General features: G+C 41.7%; 1 pseudogene; it reads right to left on the minus strand.

The window, feature by feature from the left end:
• Positions 1–19,575, minus strand: part of LOC137501081 (uncharacterized) — a 58,190-nt pseudogene extending 38,615 nt beyond the window's left edge.
• Between the last annotated feature and the right edge of the window lie 1,340 nt (positions 19,576–20,915).

A 20,915-nucleotide genomic window follows, 5' to 3' on the forward strand; every position in this document is an offset into this window, starting at 1 on the left:
AAAGATGTTGGCGTATATTTTATAACCAGAATTTAATAAGCATATGCCTCTGTAGTTTTCACAATCATTTTTGTCACCTTTCTTGAATATGGTTATAACTATTACTTTATTGCAGTTTTCAGGTGGGTTTCCTCCTTTCCAAATTCTGTTTAGGAACTGGATGAATCTTTCTTGGAAAGATTTGCATAAATATTTGAATAACTCTATATTTAAGCCATCTTCCCCAGGTGTTTTATTGCATTTTAGTGTTTTCAGGACTGCAACTAGTTCTGCAATGTACAAAGAATGTTGTAGTTGCATGCAAACACAAGTTGGCAGGACAAGTTGGTTTAAAATCACTAGTGGGCTGCGACAGGGAAGTGTTCTATTGCCAATCCTGTTTCAGTAGTAATGGATGACATCATGAGAACAGCAAAAGCAGCATATGGAGGAAGAGAAATGAACATCATGTTATTTGCAGATGATATTGTGATTTGGGGAGAAGAGGACATGAAGATTCAAGAACAGTTGGATGTGGTGAATGGAAAGATAGAAGAATGTGGACTGACAATAAGTTTAGAAAAGAGTAAAACTCTTGTTATGACTAGAGGGGAGAAAGAAGGGAAAGGTCAGATTAGACTTGCAGACAAGCCCCTGGAAGTAGTGGAAACGTTCATATACCTGGGGAGTGAATTAATGGAGAATGCTCGACTGGATGCTGAAGTTGGTAAGAGAATTCAAGCTGGAAGCTGTTTTATCATAGTGTAAGAAACGTGTTATAGGACAAAGATGTGCCAATGGAAGCAAAGGAAACTATGTACAAGATGTATTAAGTACCCATAACAACTTACAGAGCAGAAACTTGGACAATGACAAAGGCGGATGAGTGTCGAATACAGGCAGCTGAAATGAAGTTCTTGAGGAGTATGATACAGAAGAGTAGAAGAGACAAAATAAGGAATGAGAAAATCTGGGAAGAAATTGGAGTGGAAAAAATGAATGATAGAATAGAGCTGACTAAGATGGTCTGGGCACATAAAGCGAATGAATGATGAAAGAATGCCAAAAAAAGGTGATGGAAATGCAAATGCAAGGAAGGAGAGGCCATGGACGACCACAATCGAGATGGAAGGACACAATCCAATGCAGTATTATAGAAAGTAACATAGACTGGGACACAGTGTTGGAGGAGGAGTGGTGGTAAGTCCGAAGAAAGTGTAGAGGAACAATATTTGCCCCTACCAGGCTATAGCTGGATAATAGAAAATGTTGATGAATGATTATTCCATTTATATCTGCTTGTTCTAAAATGTATTTCATCATCTAGAACACCATATCTCGGGTTATTTATTAATTCTAATGTTGACTCATCTAATGTTCCCTAGGAAGATGAGCATTAACCTTACCAATCCAATGGTAGTCCACCAGGTAAGAGGGTTGGTAGTGTGCTAGCCCCCGAAGGGAGTTAAAGCTAACACCCAAAAAAGGCATAAGAATACAAAGGGACAATTACAACACATCGCAGTAAGAAGCAAATGAAAAACAAACGCTTACCTTGGGAAGCGTGATCAATGGGCTCAAAGGCCGTAGTCGAAATTAAGAAAAAAACAGTGACAGTGCTGAATTGATGTAAATCAACAAAAACCACTTTAATTCAAGGTTAAAATTGTTTGAAAAAACAAGAAAGTGTAAGAAATGTGTTATCAATTTAAATTACTTTAAAAAAGCAATGAAATGTTGATTGGTTTAAAATTGTTCAAAAGAATCAATAAAATATAAATCTATTTAAATTGGTTTAAAAGAAATAAAATGTTGACCTCCATACACTGAAATGCAATATAGGAACTTGGAAAAATCAGAAAGAATTAAAACTCATAGTTGTGACCGGTCACCTATTTTAAAATTAATGAAATTAAACATTCTCATCCAGTATTCGGGAGATAGTGGGTTCGAACCCCACTGTTGGCAGCCCTGAAGATGGTTTTCTGTGGTTTCCCAATTTCACACCAGGCAAATGCTGGGGCTGTACCTTAATTAAGACCACGGCCGCATCCTTCCCACTCCTAGCCCCTTTCTGTCCCATCGTCACCATAAGACCTATCTGTGTCAGTACGACGTAAAGCAACTCGCAAAAAAATTGATTAAGATACACGTTTGATCCAGTGGTGTGAATTTCCAGTAGGTTGCATTAAAATCATGTGGAAATAAAACCCATTCCACATCAAGGGGCCGATGCAAGGATAGTAAATTTAAGGATTAATAGACTGCAAAAATGAATAAATAGGAACACACACAAACTGTACACACAGAAATCAATAAACATCCATTGTATTGTAAGCAAAATCAAGTCGCACAGGCCCAATCAAACCCAAATCTTATTAACAATCAAATCAACAAGCCGTTGCTAGCAGACACCAAAAACAAAGCCGCGTGTCCACCCAAAGCAAAATAGAACCGGACCCAGCACAAAATTAAATGGCAAGGATCAATTAAACAGGAAAGAATAATATTAAAACCAGAACAAAACACATGGGAAAGTAAAAATTACCTAAGCTAAGCGAGATAAGAAGAAGACTTTGCGAGGACCACCTTGATTTACACAGAGAATATTACATTTCCGGGCTAAAAATTAAAATAAAATCTAAAATTAAATTTTGAAAAACTGTCCACACCCTGTATGGTTAAAGTCCAGATGTAGCTCATTAATAGAACTCGTCATAAGGTAATGGACGAACAGTCCTTATCCGACTCGGAAATTATTAGTGTTATTATTATTACCACTTGACGTAGTTGAAGTTCAATTTTAACACGCATTACCAAAATGTTTTTCTTTTCTTCTTTTGAAGTGCAATCCATTGCTAGGGAATATTTCCAAGAGCAAATTATGCCAAGACTTACTTTTTAGATCCTTCACCACGAGGCAACACAACTTGCAGGATATTACCTTCCTCACGAAGAACAACTAGAAGAAAATGTAGATAAATTACTCATAGTATACACCCGAGAAAAAAACAGAGGTCAACATCACAACTTAACGGGCTCTATGCCCTTAGAAAATTAGTTTCACCCCGGGTCAATGCGACTGATCCATGGCATTGCGCTGGAAAGACACACACCTACTCGTCATGGCTGCCTGACTCAGAGTGAATGCGTCACCACGCCAACGAGAGTCACTTCACTAGACACTTGTGTCTAGGGAATGTCGAGGTGCAGCCAATAATCGGCTATGCTCAGAACTGCTCGAGGAATCTTGGCGTTTAGCACCTCCTACCAAGCGACTTCGCGTCACGTGCGGAGCAAGAAGAAGAAGAAGGAGCTTTGTTTTGTTTTGCTGTCTTTCGTGAAGCCAACACTGTGTATCGGGAGCGCAGCATGTTTTAAAGTATGAATTTCCTTCATTCGTAAACAATAGTACAAATAGCATCTGTCCCTCCAGACGCCGTACATGTTTGTATAACTTTAAAACCTAGAGTTTTTTAACTATACTTTTAAAGCGTTTGCAAGTCCCTGAAAAATAATCAGGCGGCAAGATTGAAACAACGAACATTACGTGTTTGAAATTGATAACCGAGCTCGATAGCTCCAGTCGCATAAGTGCGGTCAGTATCCAGTATTCGGGAGATAGTGCGTTTGAACCCCACTGTCGGCAGCCCTAAAGATGGTTTTCCGTGGTTTCCCATTTTCACACCAGGCATGTGCTGGGGCTGTACATTAAGGCCACGGTCGCTTCCTTCCCAGTCCTAGCCCTTTCCTGTCCCATCATCGCTGTAAGCCCTGATCTGTGTCGGTGCTACATAAAGCCAATTGCAAAAAAAAAAAAAAAAAAAAAAAAAAAATTGATAGAAATAATTATTTTTGCTTCTATTACGACAGTTGAATGTTAATACTGATAGTAATGAAATGAAATGGCGTATGGCTTTTAGTGCCGGGAGTGTCCGAGGACATGTTTTGAATTGACACAACCTCCCCCCCACCCCACGCGTCGTGATGAGGATAAAATGATGATGGAGACGACACATACACCCAGCCCCTGTGCCAGCAAAATTAACCAATTATAACATTCCTGACGCTGCCGGGAATCGAACCATGGACCCCTGTGACCAAAGGTCCCCCTGTGGGTGGGGGCGGTAGAATAACACCCACGGTATCCCCTGCTTGTCGCAAGAGGCGACTAAAAGGGGCCCCAAGGGCTCTGAACTTTGGGGGTGTGGGTTGGCGACCACGGGGCCCTCAGCTGAGTCCTGTCATTGCTTCCACTTAATTGTGCCAGGCTCCTCACTTTCATCTATCCTATCCAACCTCACCTGGTCAACTCTTGTTCTTTTCCGACCCAGACGCCTATTAGGTTTGCGAGGGCTAGGGAGTCTTTAATTTTCACGCCCTTTGTGGCCCTTGTCTTGCTTTGGCCAATATCTTCATTTTTCGAAGTGTCGGATCCCTTCCATTTTTCCGTCTGATTAGTATTATATAGAGGATGGTTGCCTAGTTGTACTTCCTCTTAAAACAATAATCACCACCACCACTGTGACCAAAGGCCAGCACGCTAACCATTTAGCCATGGAGCCGGACACTGATAGTAATAAGAAAAATCAATAAGGATTTCGTTTTGTCGAATCCTTGGCTGAATGGCCAGAGTTGTGGCCGTCATTTGAGAAGGTCCCGGATTTGATTTCCATCCGGATCGGAGATTTTAATCCCGTCTAATTACTTCTTCTGGCTCAGAGACAGAGAGTTAGTGTTTGTTCCACCACTTTTCTCTTAATATTCAGACAACACACTGAGCCTCCGTGGCTCAGATGGTTTTCCCTGTCATCTTTCATTCCAGTCCGCCTCTGTGGTGTAGTGGTTGGTGTGATTAGCTGTCACCCCCGGAGGCCCGGGTTTGATTCCCGGCTCTGCCACGAAATTTGAAAAGTGGTACGAGGGCTGGAACTGTGTTGACTCAGCATCCGGAGGTCAACTGAGTAGAGGTGGATTCGATTCCCACCTCAGCCATCCTGGAAGTGGTTTTCCACTTCTTCTCCAGGCAAATGCCGGGATGGTACCTAACTTAAGGCCACGGTCGCTTCCTTCCCTCTTCCTTGTCTATCCCTTCCAATCTTGCCATCCCCCTGCAAGGACCCTGTTCAACATAGCAGGTGAGGCCGTCTGGGCGAGGTACTGGTCATTCTCCCCAGTTGTATCCCCCGACCCAAAGTGTGAAGCTCCAGGACACTGCCCTTGAGGCGGTAGAGGTGGGATCCCTCGCTGAGTCCGAGGGAAAAGCCAACACTGGAGGGTAAGAACATTAAGAAGAAGAAGAAGAAGAATATTTCATTCCAGCAACACTCTCCATTCTCATTTCATAGCATCTATCAGTCATTAATAAATCACGTTGGGAGTGGCGATCTCATCGTGCTAATAGCCTATATATGCTTCATTCATTGCACCCTTGACCCAGACAATGACTGGAAAACAGGTTGTAGGTTTTTATTCACACAACACTCGGCACTTCCAACCACCGCAGAAACATGCAGTCGTGATTACTAGACTTTGGATCTTTAGGTGTTAAACGGTTATTTTAGCCGCCTAAAAGACTCTCAAGTAGGTTCTAAAATACTTTTAGGCAGCTTCAATTGTACGTATTTTAATAGGCTTCAATTAAAATACCATACTTATTTTGCTAAATTGATAATAACTCGTTAACCGGAAGTAAACAACTTCACTCACCTCTTTGCTGCAAACTTCACAGGAACAAATCCTGTAACCACTTTTTATTTAAAGACGAGCTGGAACCTGACACTTCCGGCATAATTCACACACTGAACAAACGGGAACACCGAAATATTCTCACAGAATGAAATTTTTTTCCCCCAGCAGGTCAATGGATACTCTATCATCTCCTGGCTCGTGACAAATTATGGGAGTGTTCACTGCGGAAGGTTCCTAAGGCATTTCGGGGAGTGTAGTTTACAGCTTCCCGATTTTAAAATTTTGTTTAGGATACTGAACACGAGTCAGCAAATATTTTATTTCCTCGGAATATACTGAAAGGCATTTTTAAATGATTTCGGGATTTAAAAACGAATTATATAGGTTTTAACATCAATTCAGACATTTTTAAGCACAATAGGACCATAGTTTCTAACTTTATAAAAACATGAAAACCGAGCGAGTTGGCCATGCGCGTAGAGGCGCGCGGCTGTGAGCTTGCATCCGGGAGATAGTAGGTTTGAATCCCACTATCGGCAGCCCTGAAAATGGTTTTCCGTGGTTTCCCATTTTCACACCAGGCAAATGCTGGGGCTGTACCTTAATTAAGGCCACGGCCGCTTCCTTCCAACTCCTAAGCCTTTCCTATCCCATCGTTGTCATAAGACCTATCTGTGTCGGTGCAACGTAAAGCCCCTAGCAAAAAAACAAACAAAAAAAACATGAAACGTGTAAATACAACTTCATTTTAAGTCATTTCTTCAAGAACAAAATAGGTCTTTCCCTAAAATCTGAGCGCTGGTGATTACATCCCTCCATATAGGGTGGGCGTCAAGAAGGGCACCCGGTCGTAAATTACGGCCAAATCCACGTGCAAGACAGGTCACACCCTCGACTCCACACGTATGGGAAAAGCAGTAGGAGGAGGAGAAGAAGAAAATTTTTTTTGTTTTATGTATTTTATTTAAATTTTTCATCAAATAATATATTAACACAAAATTATCAATATTCACAAACAATAGGACAATAATAATAACTAATCAGTTGGTAAGATACAATTTTACCCCCTAAAACAAAAAATCAAGGACAACTTACATAAAGGCAATACTACTGTACAGTAATTGTGGATAAAACTGAATACAGAGCATTTTTCAGAGATAATAAATTCAATATTGTTAAGAAAGACCTCACTAATACCATCCAAAAGAAGCTCAAATAAATACTAAAAAATGATCAGTTTTTGTTAATTGAACAGCAGGCATTGAAATTAACATGAACCCCAAACTACCAACTGCAAGAGCGCTCCCTAAAATACACAAAATAAACATACTGGTACCTATCAGGCCCATTATCAATTTTAGGAACAGCCCCACTTACAGAATTTATAATTATGTATTCAAAAATTTCTAAACATCATTTTGCAGTTACAAAGTTACAACCTCATTTTTCCATTTATTACCATGATATCACCAACATACATTTCAACATACTGACAGCCGAAACTATCCAACCCAATGAAAGAAATCTCAATAATTATAGCAAATAGAGTAAAATCGAAATAATTCTTTTATGACTCCTTAAATTTGCTATTGACAAGAAGTTCTTTACTTTTAAGAATACCATTTATAAACAGGACGGTCTTCGTATGGGATCCCGTGTTTTCCAGCATTTTTGCCAATATTTATCTTGATAAATTTTTTCTTACAGGTTGCTTTACGCTGCACCGACACAGATAGGTCTAATGGCGACAGTGGGAGAGGAAAGGGCTGTGAGTGGGAAGGAAGCGGAAGAGTCCCAGCATTTGCCTGGTGTGAAAATGGGAAACTACGGAAAATCATGTTCAGGGCTTCCGACAGTGGGGATCGAACCCACTATCCTCCGAATGCAAGCTCACAGCTGAGCGCCCCTAACCACAGGCCAACTTGCTCGATCTTGATAATCTAGAGCACACTAAGATTATTAACACATTTCAAGGAATCGTTTTCTGGGTGTTATGATATGTGGAAGACATTTTTTTCTATAACTGACCATCATTTCATCAAAGAAGATACTTTGCTTAATCAATAGAACTCATTAGATCCGCATATTAAATTTATGCTTGAATCTCAAGTAAATAATTCGTTAAATATTTTGGATCTCTCAATCACTAGAAACATTAGTATAGAAAACTCACACAAACTTGCAACAAAAAAGACGAGATTCTCAACATACAGGTAACCAGGAATAAAAGCTGCATTTATAGTTTAATTTACAGAACCTTCAACATACCTCTTTCAACTGCTGATTAAAAAAAAGAAGTTGATAACATTTGGAATATCACATTAATTAATGGCTATAACAAGCAATTTGTTGACAAAATAATTCATGAATTGAAAAATAAATCCTCCTCAACCCTTATTAGAAGACCCACAAACAAAAATAAATATCTCACTTCCTCATACAACAATAATATTTTTCAGATAAACTTACTTAAAAAACAAAATTTGAAGATAGTGTTTAGAAATAATGACCTGCCCCGCGGTGTAGGTGTAGCGTGCCTGCCACTTAGCCGGAGGCCCTGGGTTCGATTTCCGGCCAGGCCAGGGATTTTCACCTGGATCTGAGGGCTGGTTCGAGGTCCACTCAGCCTACGTGATTACAATTGAGGAGCCATCTGATGGCGAGATGGCGGCCCCAGTCTAGAAAGCCAAGAATAATGGCCGAGATGATTCGTCGTGCTGACCACATGACACCTCATAATCTGCAGGCCATCAAGCTGAGCAGCGGTCGCTTGGTAGGCCATGGGGGGGGCTGTTTCGACATGGCAGGTGGGGGGGGGGGGGGCGTTCAGAACTAATAACACTAATTCTAACATTTTCTATAATGTGCATACATGTCAATGCTAGCAACAAATATTTCAGTTCAGGTATTTATAAGCATAAATGTCATAAAGTGCAGCTACATACGCCAAACCGGCAGAAGTTACCAAATGTGATATCAAGAGTACATCAATGCCAAGAAGCATAATAGATTTTCGGTCATGGGTGAGCACATGGCACATTTTAATCATCAATTTACGACTAACTACTGAAAAAAAAGAAGGATCAGTAATAGACTTTATGCAAGAGAAATATTTTCATACTTCTGGACCAAAGAAACCATCCCATTTATAATGTCAATGACATTTCCGGGCAGCCCAACATTCCTTTCGAGGCTTTAATATTTATTTCCAACAAATGCAAGAAAGCTGAAACTCCTGCAACTCAAAACTCTCCCCGTAAAATCCTCCCTTCGCTTCCCTCCGTATCTCTGTTCCCTCTCCATCTGCTCTGCTCAGTTAACAGGAGACCTGGCTCAGCAATCAGGCAGCTCCCACTGTAGTGCACACTTATTTTAATGTTCCCCTACTTCAATATGACAACACAGTCACTGCTTACTCTCCCACGTTTCTATTCACATTACTTTTTACCAATTCTTATTTTTCTTTCTCTTACATATATGGTTCATGTTGTGGGTTACTGTAGTCACATCCTAGTTCGTGAACCATGGGCAATGGCCAAGTGGTCTAGGAGTGGTCCTGAGAGTCGGGATACCAGTCGCTATGGAATGGGAGTGGGCATCTCGGACATATTCTGAGTCGTGGCCCTGCTTGTGCTCAGGCGTCTAGAACTATACATTCCACCAGCGGTCCCTAACCCGTTGGAGGAGAGATCCTCACTTGGACTATGTGCAAGTAGGGTAGCATCCTGCTTCATGAATTTATCGAGCTCAGAACATTTTAGGCAAGCCTCGGACCTATGGGAGTAACGGAGTTCCACTCTCATTTGATAGGCGAGGGACTCCTTGGAAACAACTTGGCGAACAAAATGGAATTTGATGTGGAGCTATCAATATTAATAGGGCTTATGGAAGAAAGAAAGTGGAACTGGCTGAGTCAGCAAAGAGGATGCATCTCGATGTACTATGAGTAAGTGATATTTGGGTAAGGGGAGATAAGAGGGAGAGATAGAATATTATAAAGTGTACTGATGGGTTTTAAAAAGGGAAGGGCAGAGTATGGGGCAGGACTGCTTACCAGGAATACTATTGCATGCAACATAGTTTCTGTTAGGCACGTAAATGAGCATATGATGTGGGTAGATTTGGCAGTTGGAGGAATTAGGACGAGAATTGTCTCAGTGTATTCACCATGTGAGGGTGCAGATGAGGATGAAATTGACAAGTTTTAAGAAGCGCTGAGTGACATCATAGTCAGGGTGAACAGCAAGGATAGGATAGTGCTAATGGGCGATTACAATGCGAGAGGTGGAAACAGAACTGAAGGATAGAAAAGGTTGATTGATAAATGTGAGAAAGATATGGAAGCTAATGGGAACGGGAAGCATTGGCTGGAATTCTGTGCTAGTATGGGTTTAGCAGTTACGAATACTTTCTTCAAGCATAAGGCTATTCACCGCTATACACGGGAGGCTAGGTGTACTAGATCCGTAATAGACTATATCTTAACCGACTTCAAATTCAGGAAGTCTGTTAGAAATGTACAGGTTTTTTGGGGATTTTTCGATGATACACAGACCACTATCTGATCTGTAGTGAACTAAGTATCTCTAGGCCTAGGGTAGAGAAAGTGAAATCTGTCTGCAAACGAATATGGGTAGAAAATTTCCAGGACGAGGAAATTAGACAGAAATACATGGATATTATTACTGAGAAGTTTCAAACAGTGGACAGTAAGCAGGTTCGGGATATTGAAAGAGTATGGGCGGCATACAGGGATGCTGTAGTAGAAACAGCAAGGGAATGCCTAGGAACGACTGTGTGTAAAGACAGGAAAAAGCAAACATCTTGGTGGAAAGATGAAGTGAGAGCAGCTTGTAAGTGGAAAAAGAAGGCTTAACAGAAATGGCTCCAAACAAGGGCCGATGCAGATAGGGAATTGTACGTAGATGAAAGAAAGAGAGCGAAACAAATAATTGTTGAATCCAAAAAGAAGTCGTGGGAAGAATTTGGTAAGTCAAGCAGCAGGGAAACCTTTCTGAACAGTAATAAAGAATCATAGGAAGGGAGAGAAAAAGGAAATGAACAGTGTTTTGAGTAATTCAGGTGAACTCATAACAGATCCCAGGGAATCACTGGACAGGTGGAGAGAATACTTTGAAAATCTCCTCAGCGTAAAAGGAAATCTTCATGGTGATGTCGCGAACAACCAAGCTCATGGGGAGAAAGAAAATGATTTTGGTGAAATTATGCTTGAGGAAATGGAAAGGATGGTAAATAAACTCCATTGTCATAAAGCAGCAGGAATAGATGAAATTAGACCTGAAATGGTGAAGTATAGCTGAAATGGCTTCACAGAGTAGTAAGATTAGCATGGAGTGTTGGTAAGGTACCTTCAGGTTGGATAAAAGCAGTAATTGCACCTATCTATAAGCAAGGGAACAGGAAGGATTGCAACAATTATCGAGCTATCTCATTGATTAGTATACCAGGCAAAGTATTCACTGGCATCTTGGAAGGGAGGCTACTATTGGCTTTATGTCGCACCGACACAGATAGGTCTTATGGCGACGATGGGATAGGAAGGGCCTAGGAGTTGGAAGGAAGCGACCGTGGCCTTACTTACGGTACATTGCCTGGTGTGAAAATGGGAAACCACGGAAAACCATCCTCAGGGCTGCTGACAGTGGGATTCGAACCCACTATCTCCCGGATGCAAGCTCACAGCCGCGCGCCTCTAACCGCACGGCCAACTCGCCCAATTTTGGAAGGGAGGGTGTAATCAGTAGTTGAGAGGAAGTTGGATGAAAACCAGTGTGGTTTCAGACCACAGAGGGGCTGTCAGAATCAGATTTTCAGTATGTGCCAGGTAATTTCAAAATGTTAGGAGAGGAATAGGCAGTTGCGTTTGTTTCGTAGATCTAGAGAAAGCACTTGTGCCTAGGGAATGTCGAGTTGCAGCCAAAATCGGCAATGCTCGGGACTGCTCGAGGAATCTCGGTGCTTAGTACCTCCTATGTACCAATTTCGCGCTACGTGCGGAGCAAGAAGAAGAAGAAGCTTTGTTTTGTCTTGTGAAAGATAACTTTACAAGTCTATCTCAGTATTGCTTGTTTTGTGATAGTTAACTTTACAAATCTTTACGTCGAGTTTGCCGTATAATTTCCCGGGTATTGAGTCTAATTTAAGGTTTTAAAAAATTGATTAGAACAGATGTAGTTGATGAAAATTAGGAACCATTTTTAAAATTGTGGTTAGTTTGCCATTTAATTTCATGGGTAATAAGATTTATTTTAAATCGTGGTGCTGTGAAGTACAGACAGTATTAATAGACTTCTAGAGTGTTTTGGGGGTCTACTTCATGAAATAGTGAATTAGTTATGTGCATTAAGTGTTTTATTACGCATTGAAGTGAACTTTTTGTGCTTGCACGATGGACAATTTCGTATGTAGTGAGTGTAAGAAATTCTTCAACTACAAGAAAAATTTAAATCATCACGTAAGAACAAAGCACAATAACAAAAATCCTAAACATTTGTGTACTTTTACCTCTCACACAAAATACAGTTTAGAACGGCATAAAAATTCACAGCATAAGACTATGAAGTGTGAACAACATCAAGTGAAATGTCCGCTTTGTGTAGAAGAATGTCCTACCAAATACAGTAGAGACAAAACACGACACTTACGGATTTCGCCTTGCTAAAATGGGAGACAATTCGACGGTGGCGCTCCTAGTGACTTGACCTGAACAAATCGCGCTAAATTCAAATATCAATGGAAATGTATATACGGAAATGGATAAATAAATTACGTCTAGAAAGAAAGTGTTATTGAGATATTAACTTCGAAGTTGCTAAAGCAATTCTGGATAAATGAATGAAGAATTATTTAAAAGGTTATTATTCAAAGACTGAAATTAGACATATAAACAAGGTGTGAAATGGACTGCTGTGAAATGGCTTGATCTTTCATTTATGCATTACTTTTTTGGCTTTAGCATACCTGCCTGAAATCTTACGGTTGGATTTGTCTTTTACCCTCATTTAAAAACAATGTATCATCACATTAAGACATATGTCAATAAAAATATCGGCACATTCCTTACACATATGATGCAATGAATTAACATTTAATAGCTGGACAATTTTCTTCTTAACATGAAGCCTACTAACAGAAAGAAAATCTATAAAATCCCGGCTTTAATCTGAGAAGAGGGATAAAAGAATGAAAAGTTTGAAAATGATGTCGATAGTGATGCTTTGAGGAATATTTACGTACAATTAGAGTAAAAATGTAACATACCCTTGGCTGTATAGTCGAGGATTTTTAAAGTCGCTGGCCTGGAAATGATCTGAACAGATCTTATAATTCTTATACAAGCGTAACGTCCCTTCTTTCTTGTACACTTTATCCAAATCGCTTCTGTGACATTTCAAAACCCACAGATCACACCTACAACAACACATAGGTATTGAATGTACTGCTGCACTATACAATAAAATATGCGTATTATATTTTAAGCCCGTTAAAACATGGGTCGAGCAGGTCAGAAGATTATGAAGTACTATAAAAATCTCTGTCACTGGAAGAATATATATGCAAACACAATATTACTTACATGTTCTTATCACGAGGGAACCTGAAGAACGAGCGCGCATTTTTCTCTACTTCGTAATTACTGCAGCCAAACACAGCACATACCTTTCCCCTCATGTTGAGAGAAGATATCAAGGAATGACACACGCTACTATTTAATTATGTCAACTCACTGAAAACACATAAATAACACCAAAAACTTCACACAAAAATACACGTGCTCTTATGACAGAATCAGTACCGTTCAGGTCTATCCGCTAGAGTGAGCTCCAATAGCTGTCCCTCGATATCTCGCTCAGTGTCGTGTATTGTCTCTACTGTATTTGGTCCTACAAAATCTGGTATGGTGACACATTTGATCAATTTTTACGAGATGTGTATCGCGAACAAAAGTTTAAAATTTGCGAATGAAGAGGATTTCCTAAAGTGAAAAAAAAACGAGCAAGTGTGTGAATTTGTTATATGTCGCTCCAAGTACGAATGTAAAGATTGTTCATCTAAAATGAAATACAGATGTCACAGGGATGGGACCTTTAAGTCAAGGGGTAAGCATGAGCGTCACCAGGAAGTACTTGGAAGCAACAAGATAAGTGGTCATTGTCCAGCAAAAATGGATGTTACTTTTCGGTCTGGATAAATGTAAGTTTCATTTTGTGCAACACACATAGGCCACCAAGGAAATTCATTAAATGGACGAACGTGGAGGAATAGTACGCTTTTACAAGGGTCAAAACGTGTCTTCTACGATGTACCCTCAGTTGAAACCAGAGGACTTTGTTCTAATTATAATGAATGAGGCGCAGCAAGAAATGATACGGCGACAAGTTCATGAGATTATCGCTGTCGGCAAGAAATGACTTAGCGAGGAAGATTGCGATGAAAATTCCTTTCGATAGAATCCTTGATGAGGTTAGAAATTCTATTGGTGAAACTGACATTGAGCGCATTCATCTTCTGACCAGAAAGGATCTATTTAACATTAAGCAAGAGTACAATTTAAAATCGGAAGCTGTGCGGCATGAGAATGATTGTACGAGTGTCGAATCATGGATTCGTGAAATGGACGAACGTGGAAGAATAGTACGCTTTTACAAGGGTCAAAACGTGTCTCCTACAATAATAATAATAATAATCGTATGGCCTCAGCTACCGTGTGCAGACATTTCAATTTGACGCCATCTGGCTGTCTGCTTGTCAATTTCGACGTTCCGTTTTACTCTAGGTCCCCACTAGATGGCAGACCGAGTAAACCGAAACTCTCTTGGGCGGCTATGGCTGAGATTTAATGAATTTTGTCGGGTAAACACCAAATGTGTCACCAGAGATCTTTTACATGCCGACATCGTACGACATGGAGTGTCGATTGGACTTTTTTCCGCCCTTCAAAAATCCGACTACCTCTGCCGGGTTTGAACCCGCTATCTTGGGATCCGGAGGCCGACACTCTACCGCTGATCCACAGAGGCAGCTTGTGTCTCCTACGATGTACCCTCAATTGAAACCAGAGGACTTTGTTCTAATTATAATGAATGAGGCGCAGCAAGAAATGTTACGACGATACGGCGACAAGTTCATTTGAATTGACAGCACACTTGGTTTAATACGTGCAAACATATACACTTAGTGACTAAATATATTGGTGGTGCTAACGAACACAATTTAGAATCAGGCACAAATTTAGTCATTCAGGAAGCACCTTCAAACGAAGAAAAGAACATTATTCTGAAGGAACTGCGTAAGCCCCTGAACAGAAGGCTAAGTGAGGACATAGAAGAGCACAAAGCCAAGCTCCGAGAAAAATTTGAAAGCATTCTAGCAACAGTAGAATCACCAGAACATGTAGATATAATTGAGAAACACCTCCAACCAATAATCCCAACTATACAGTATACAAGCCCATAGCACTAAAGCAATGATCAGAACAACACCTTCAGCTTCAAAGGGGATAAAGTTTGAAATACAGCGACAATTATTTTCCACAAAAAAGCCTCATAATGAAACTTCTTCCTCCTTGTCAAGGCCTACCGAGCGAACAACAGGCAATTAGTAAGATTCTATTAGAATAAAATTTATTGTAACCACCTATTCAATTGCGAATTGATTATAGGCTATAAGCCACACCTTTTTGCCAACTGCTGGCATCGCCAGTGTTCGCGGATTCTACCTCTCCGCGCACACTGCCTGCTACGTGATATTGCGGCGTTCCTATAGGTGGCTACAATCAATTTTATTCTAATAGAATCTTACTTATTGTTATCTTCAATACGGAACAAACATGAAATTAGTTACTTGTTACTTGCAACAGGCAACTGCTGCAAATTTGTTACTCCGCTAAGAAAAATGTGTTATAGGCCCTACTTCAGTACAATAAACTGTTTTATAGAAGCAATCCTAAAGACAACAGTTACGGTAACAACTACTGTGTGGGTGAATTGTGTAAATATTTTGTGAACGGTATAAATATTTTGTAAGTTGTGGTGGCAAAACTACAGTATTCGTGAAAGGAACTTCGAAACTGATGAGCTAACGATGATAAACAGCAAGCATTTTTCAGCTGAAGGGGCCCAGAATTGTATTACGTAAGTTCCATACTATTCTATTTGGTCTACAGTATATTATGTGCATATATAATATTTTTTTCCGATTTAAGTTAATAACAACAGCCCTTTTCAAATTTCCAAGTGACCCCATGACGTAGATTGTCAAGCGTAATAGAATGTGCTATCTCACTTGTGTCTAGGGAATGACGAGACCAACATAGGAATAACTGAAATATACTTATATAAATGGCATTATCAAAAGAGAATATGTGACTATTAAAATGATTACCTAATTTTAAAAAGTAACAACAGTTTGTACTCGTGCTACTGGCCATTGAATAAGTGCTGCTGGCTTCACATGTGTCTTGGGAGCGCAGCGTGGAGCCGCTTGGAACATCCACGACAACTGACGTACGCAATGTATAGTTCGTGCAGTCGAAGAGAGCGGAGACATTCTGAGTGGTTCCACACGCTGCGCTCCCGTAACACAAGTGAACTAATATGCTTTAGAAGAATAATAATACATTGCAAGAACAACAGTTTTATCGCTGTCAGTGAACCACCTTCCTGTGCCCTTATAAACAAAGTTTTTCACTTGACCCTTAAAAAATCCTTTGAGTATGAGCTGGAATGACCTAAGTACTTTATTAAGTCAGATTTTGTTTCTACTTTATACTTTTCTCTAACCTGCACACCTCACCCTTCAATTTGGTGATAAGTGCATTATTTCTGCAGATAGTTGTTTGAGCCTTACACAACCTTTTACTAATTATATTAAATTTAACTTCGTTATTAACACTTTTAGGACACCTAGCGTTAGGAAGTCTGCCTGTTGGCTGCACCTGAGCAGTACCGGTGGAGATGTTCCATTATGTTCCACTTCTTCTTTTCTTCTTCTCTCTCCCTCCCTCTTGCGTGGACTCCCTCTTTTTCTTGATCCCAAAACACCCTTCAGGCTGCTGCTGGGAAGATTTTGTGTTGGCACAGAATTGGATTTCAGCCTAAAAAAGAGTTTATTGAAACAAAGTTAATATTCATGTTAATTACACACATTGCTTTTTGAATAAGCCCATGCTATAGTTCTTCTTCTTCTTCTTCTTTAGCGTTTGTCCCGCCTGGTGGCAGGGTCCGCTGTGTGGATTCGTTGTCTCCATTTAATTCGGTCACGGGCCATGTCAGGATGTAGTCTTACAGCTTTCAGGTCGTTGTGCACTGTATCGATCCATCTCTGTCTTGGTCGTCCCTTGGGCCTCTTTCCAGCGACTTCCAATGTATACGCTGACTTGGCCAGTGTATTGTCTTCTGCACGCAACACATGTCCAAACCAGCGCAGACGGTTTTCCTGCATTTTCTTCTGGATCGGTGCAACGCCAAAGCGTTGCCTAATACTGTCGTTTGAAATATGATCCAGTCTAGTGATGCCAGCTGTCCACCTAAGCATCTTTGTCTCCATGACGCTTAGTCGACGTTCTACCTCCTTCGTAGCAGGCCAACACTCAGTGCCGTAGAGAGCGACGGGACGGATAACAGTCCGGTAGATCTTAGATTTCAGATGGTCCTTCATCCAACGGTCGCAGGTGACGCCCGTTGTCATTCGCCACTTCAGCCAAGCTGCGTGTATCCTTGTATTGTCCTCATCAGTAAGTCTGCCATCGTCAGAGAGTGTGGAGCCAAGATATTTAAGTTACTCTACTCGTGGTAGATCTTCACCATCAACGTGGATGGTTCCAACTTCTCGATGATCCAATGTCATGTACTCTGTCTTTTTGTTGAGGCGCAGGCCGTATTGCGCTAGTCGGTTGTTCCACTCTTCTGTTTGGCGCTGGAGATCAGACTTATTCTCAGCAGCCAACATGGCATCATCAGCAAAGAGAAGTGGCTTGTGCAGGTCTGATGTAGCAGTGTCCATCACAAGAATGAACAGCAGTGGTGATAAGACAGAGCGTTGATGTACTCCTACAGTGCTGCGGAAATCATCGGATGCTCCTGCGGCAGCTTAAAAATAACTCCTTGGTTCTACGTAGAGCATCTGTACCCACTTAACGAGGTGCTCTGGAATGCTATGTTCTCGAAGTGCTAACCAGATTAGGTCAAGTGGCACCCGATCAAAGGCCTTCTCAAGATCCAGAAAAGCGAGATGAAGAGGCTTGTGTTTTTCATGGTGTTTCTCAACTAACAGCCGTGCAGCGTGGATTGCATCTGTTGTGCCACAATTTTTCACAAATCCAGCTTGGTTCGTTGTAAGTTTGGCTATCTGGCATATCCTTTGTCAAGAATACGTTCGAAGATCTTCATCGCGTGGCTCAGAAGTCTGATCGGGCGATAATTAGAACAATCGGCAGGACTTCCCTTCTTCTTGAAGATTGGTACGGTAATTCTCCGTCGCCAATCTGATGGTATTTGACCTTCTTTGATGATCTGATTGAAAAGCTGTGTTAGCCATATTGCCGCATCCCACCGTTCATAGCACCAGAACTCTGCTGGAAGTTCATCGGGGCCGGTGGCTTTGCTTGGTTTCATCTCCTTCAGATCAGCCTGAACTTCCGTGATGTCAATTTCCTTCACTGTGCCTTCAATAGCGGAGGCGGTTGGGATTGGTGGGTGAGGAAATTCTTCGGTTGAAAGTTTCTCAAAATAGCTCCGCCAGCGTTCTCGCGCTATCTTCCAGTCGACCAGCAGGTTACCTTTTTCGTCATTGATGCCGTAAAAACGTTGGATGTCTTCCGTTTTGCGGAGCCTCGATTTGAGTAGCCGGTAAATGTGCCGCTCGCCTTCGCGCGTGTCAAGTTTTGCATATAGGTCTGCATATCGATTAGCTTTTGTTACAGCAATGACCTTCTTTGCCTCACTACGGGCTGTTTTGTAGGCATTCCAACGAGATGGTGTTTTATCTGAAAGAAACTCTTGGTACAGCTGTTTCTTCTTCCGCACTGCATCTTTAACATCGTCATTTCAAAGCCACGTGTCTTTGTCAATCCTACGTCGTCCTGATTTAGTTGTTCCAAGAATAGAGCGTGCGGCTTCATGAACGGCGTCTTTCAGTTTAGTCCAGCTCTTCAACCGTGGTGATTGGTGGCACTGTAATTTTTGTAACAATGTCGGCCTCCTCCTCCTTGTAGCGCCACCATTTGATTCTTTTAGGCCCATTTCTGGGTATGTATTCGGCTCTTGGCGACTTCATCCGTAGCTTACAGATGACAGGTCGGTGTTGCATCGCGACGGTTTCGTAAGGAACAACTTTTGTATCTAGAACATCTTTGAAATTCTGTCGTCTCACAAGGATGTAGTCAATCTGAGTTGCATTGGAGCCACTGTAGTACGTGATTAGATGAGTATCACGTTTTTTGAACCAGGTGTTCGTGATGATCAGATCATGAGTTTCTGCATAATCAAGAATTCGTTGGCCGTCGCCATTCTTCTCTCCATATCCATGTCCACCATGGGCAGTGTGGTCTTCTTTCCTCTGTCCAACGTGTCCATGAAAATCACTGGCAACGATAAGGTAGTCTTCTGGTGGCCCTTCAGCAGTCTTCTCGTCAAGCAGTTCCCAGAAGGCATCTTTTGTTTCCGCGTCTAGCCCGGTTTGTGGAGCATAGTCACTGAAAAAATGGACCTTCCTTCTATCCGCGACATATACGATTTTCATCAATCGATCATCGTAGCGTTGCACCTCAGAGACAGAACCATCAAGTTTTGCTGATATAACAATGCCAATGCCGTTGTTCTTCGGGTTCCGTAGTATATGAGTTTGTATCCACACCCAATGTCGCGTGACTTTTCTCCACTCCATCTTGTCTCCTGCACCGCGCAGATATCTATATGCCTTCTTTCAAGTGCTGTGGCCAGTTCACTGTTTCAACCAGACATAGTCTCGACGTTCAGTGATGCTATACAGAATGTGGGAGCTCGCTTGTTTAGCCGTCGCCGCCCGTGCGACGGTAATCCTTGCATACTTTTCGTGCTGGCTGAGCCCTGCCAACACGCGTCGCTTTTAGCGGGGGACGCCCTAGCCGTGGTTCCGATTCCATGAGACAACATTTCCATAAAGATGTGACGGTATGTTTTTACGGCCGGCTTGTCACGGAGCCTGTCGCCAAGCATTTTAGAGCTGCTGCCAGCAGGTAGTTAGGCCGCTCCTGACCTGGAGAACAGACGCCTTTTGTAGCCGCTCCTCTGGAGAACAAACTCTACGTTCCTCTCTGCATTAACTCCCAGAAAGATAGAGTGCCTTATCTGCCAACTACACCGTACCGATGGTCTCCATCTCCGCCGGAGTTGCCATTAAGGACTTTGACACACTTCCATCACTGATGAAAGTTATTTCTAGTGTGGCCCGAAGACCACGAAAATACAACCAGGATTGTGAGTCCTGGAGGCAGCTCTTCCGCTCTCTCCGCCATTGGGAATCTGAAACTCCTCTTCCGTCTTTGAGACCGTTGGCCAGGTTTCACCTAGTAACCCTAGGCAGGGGCCCTTACAGGGTACTACCATCCGGAACCAGATGGACCCAGGTTTTTTACGAGGTGTTACTCCTCCCCCTCCTCCTTCCCCATCACTTGCGAGATGGGGCCCCGGACTATGAAATGCAAAACTGGTAGGCTATAATAATACAGCATATAAATTACAAGAATATGATGAAATGTTGTGAAATACCATTCAATTTCATAGTAGTTGTGTAACAGCCCAAGATGTATTATTATATTATTAATTTTTGTGGTTCATGGTGTGGGTTACTGGAGTCACCTCCTAGTTCAAGATCCACGGGAAACAACTGAGTAGCCTATAACGTGTTCCTGAGACTCGAGATACCCTAACATTTTCAGAGTCATGGCCTGCTTTGTGCTCAGTTGGCTAGGACCCGTCAGGGGAGAGGTCCTCACTAGGACTATAAGTAAAGTAGCATCCTGCTTCACAGAATCGACCAAGCCAGCCTCGGACCTATGGAAGTAACGGAGTCCGGGGTACAGGCGTACGATACAGAAAGAGAATGGGTGGCGTACAGTGACGCGGCAGTAAAAGCAGAAAGGGAATGCCTAGGAACAACCCTCTGTAAAGGTAGTAAGAAGCAAAATCTTGCCCGAATGACAATGTGAGAGCAGTTTTAAGCGTTCAGTCACCACGGGCCAAGTC

The sequence above is a fragment of the Anabrus simplex genome, chromosome 1, assembly GCF_040414725.1.
Source record: "Anabrus simplex isolate iqAnaSimp1 chromosome 1, ASM4041472v1, whole genome shotgun sequence".
Taxonomy (NCBI): Eukaryota; Metazoa; Arthropoda; class Insecta; order Orthoptera; family Tettigoniidae; genus Anabrus; species Anabrus simplex.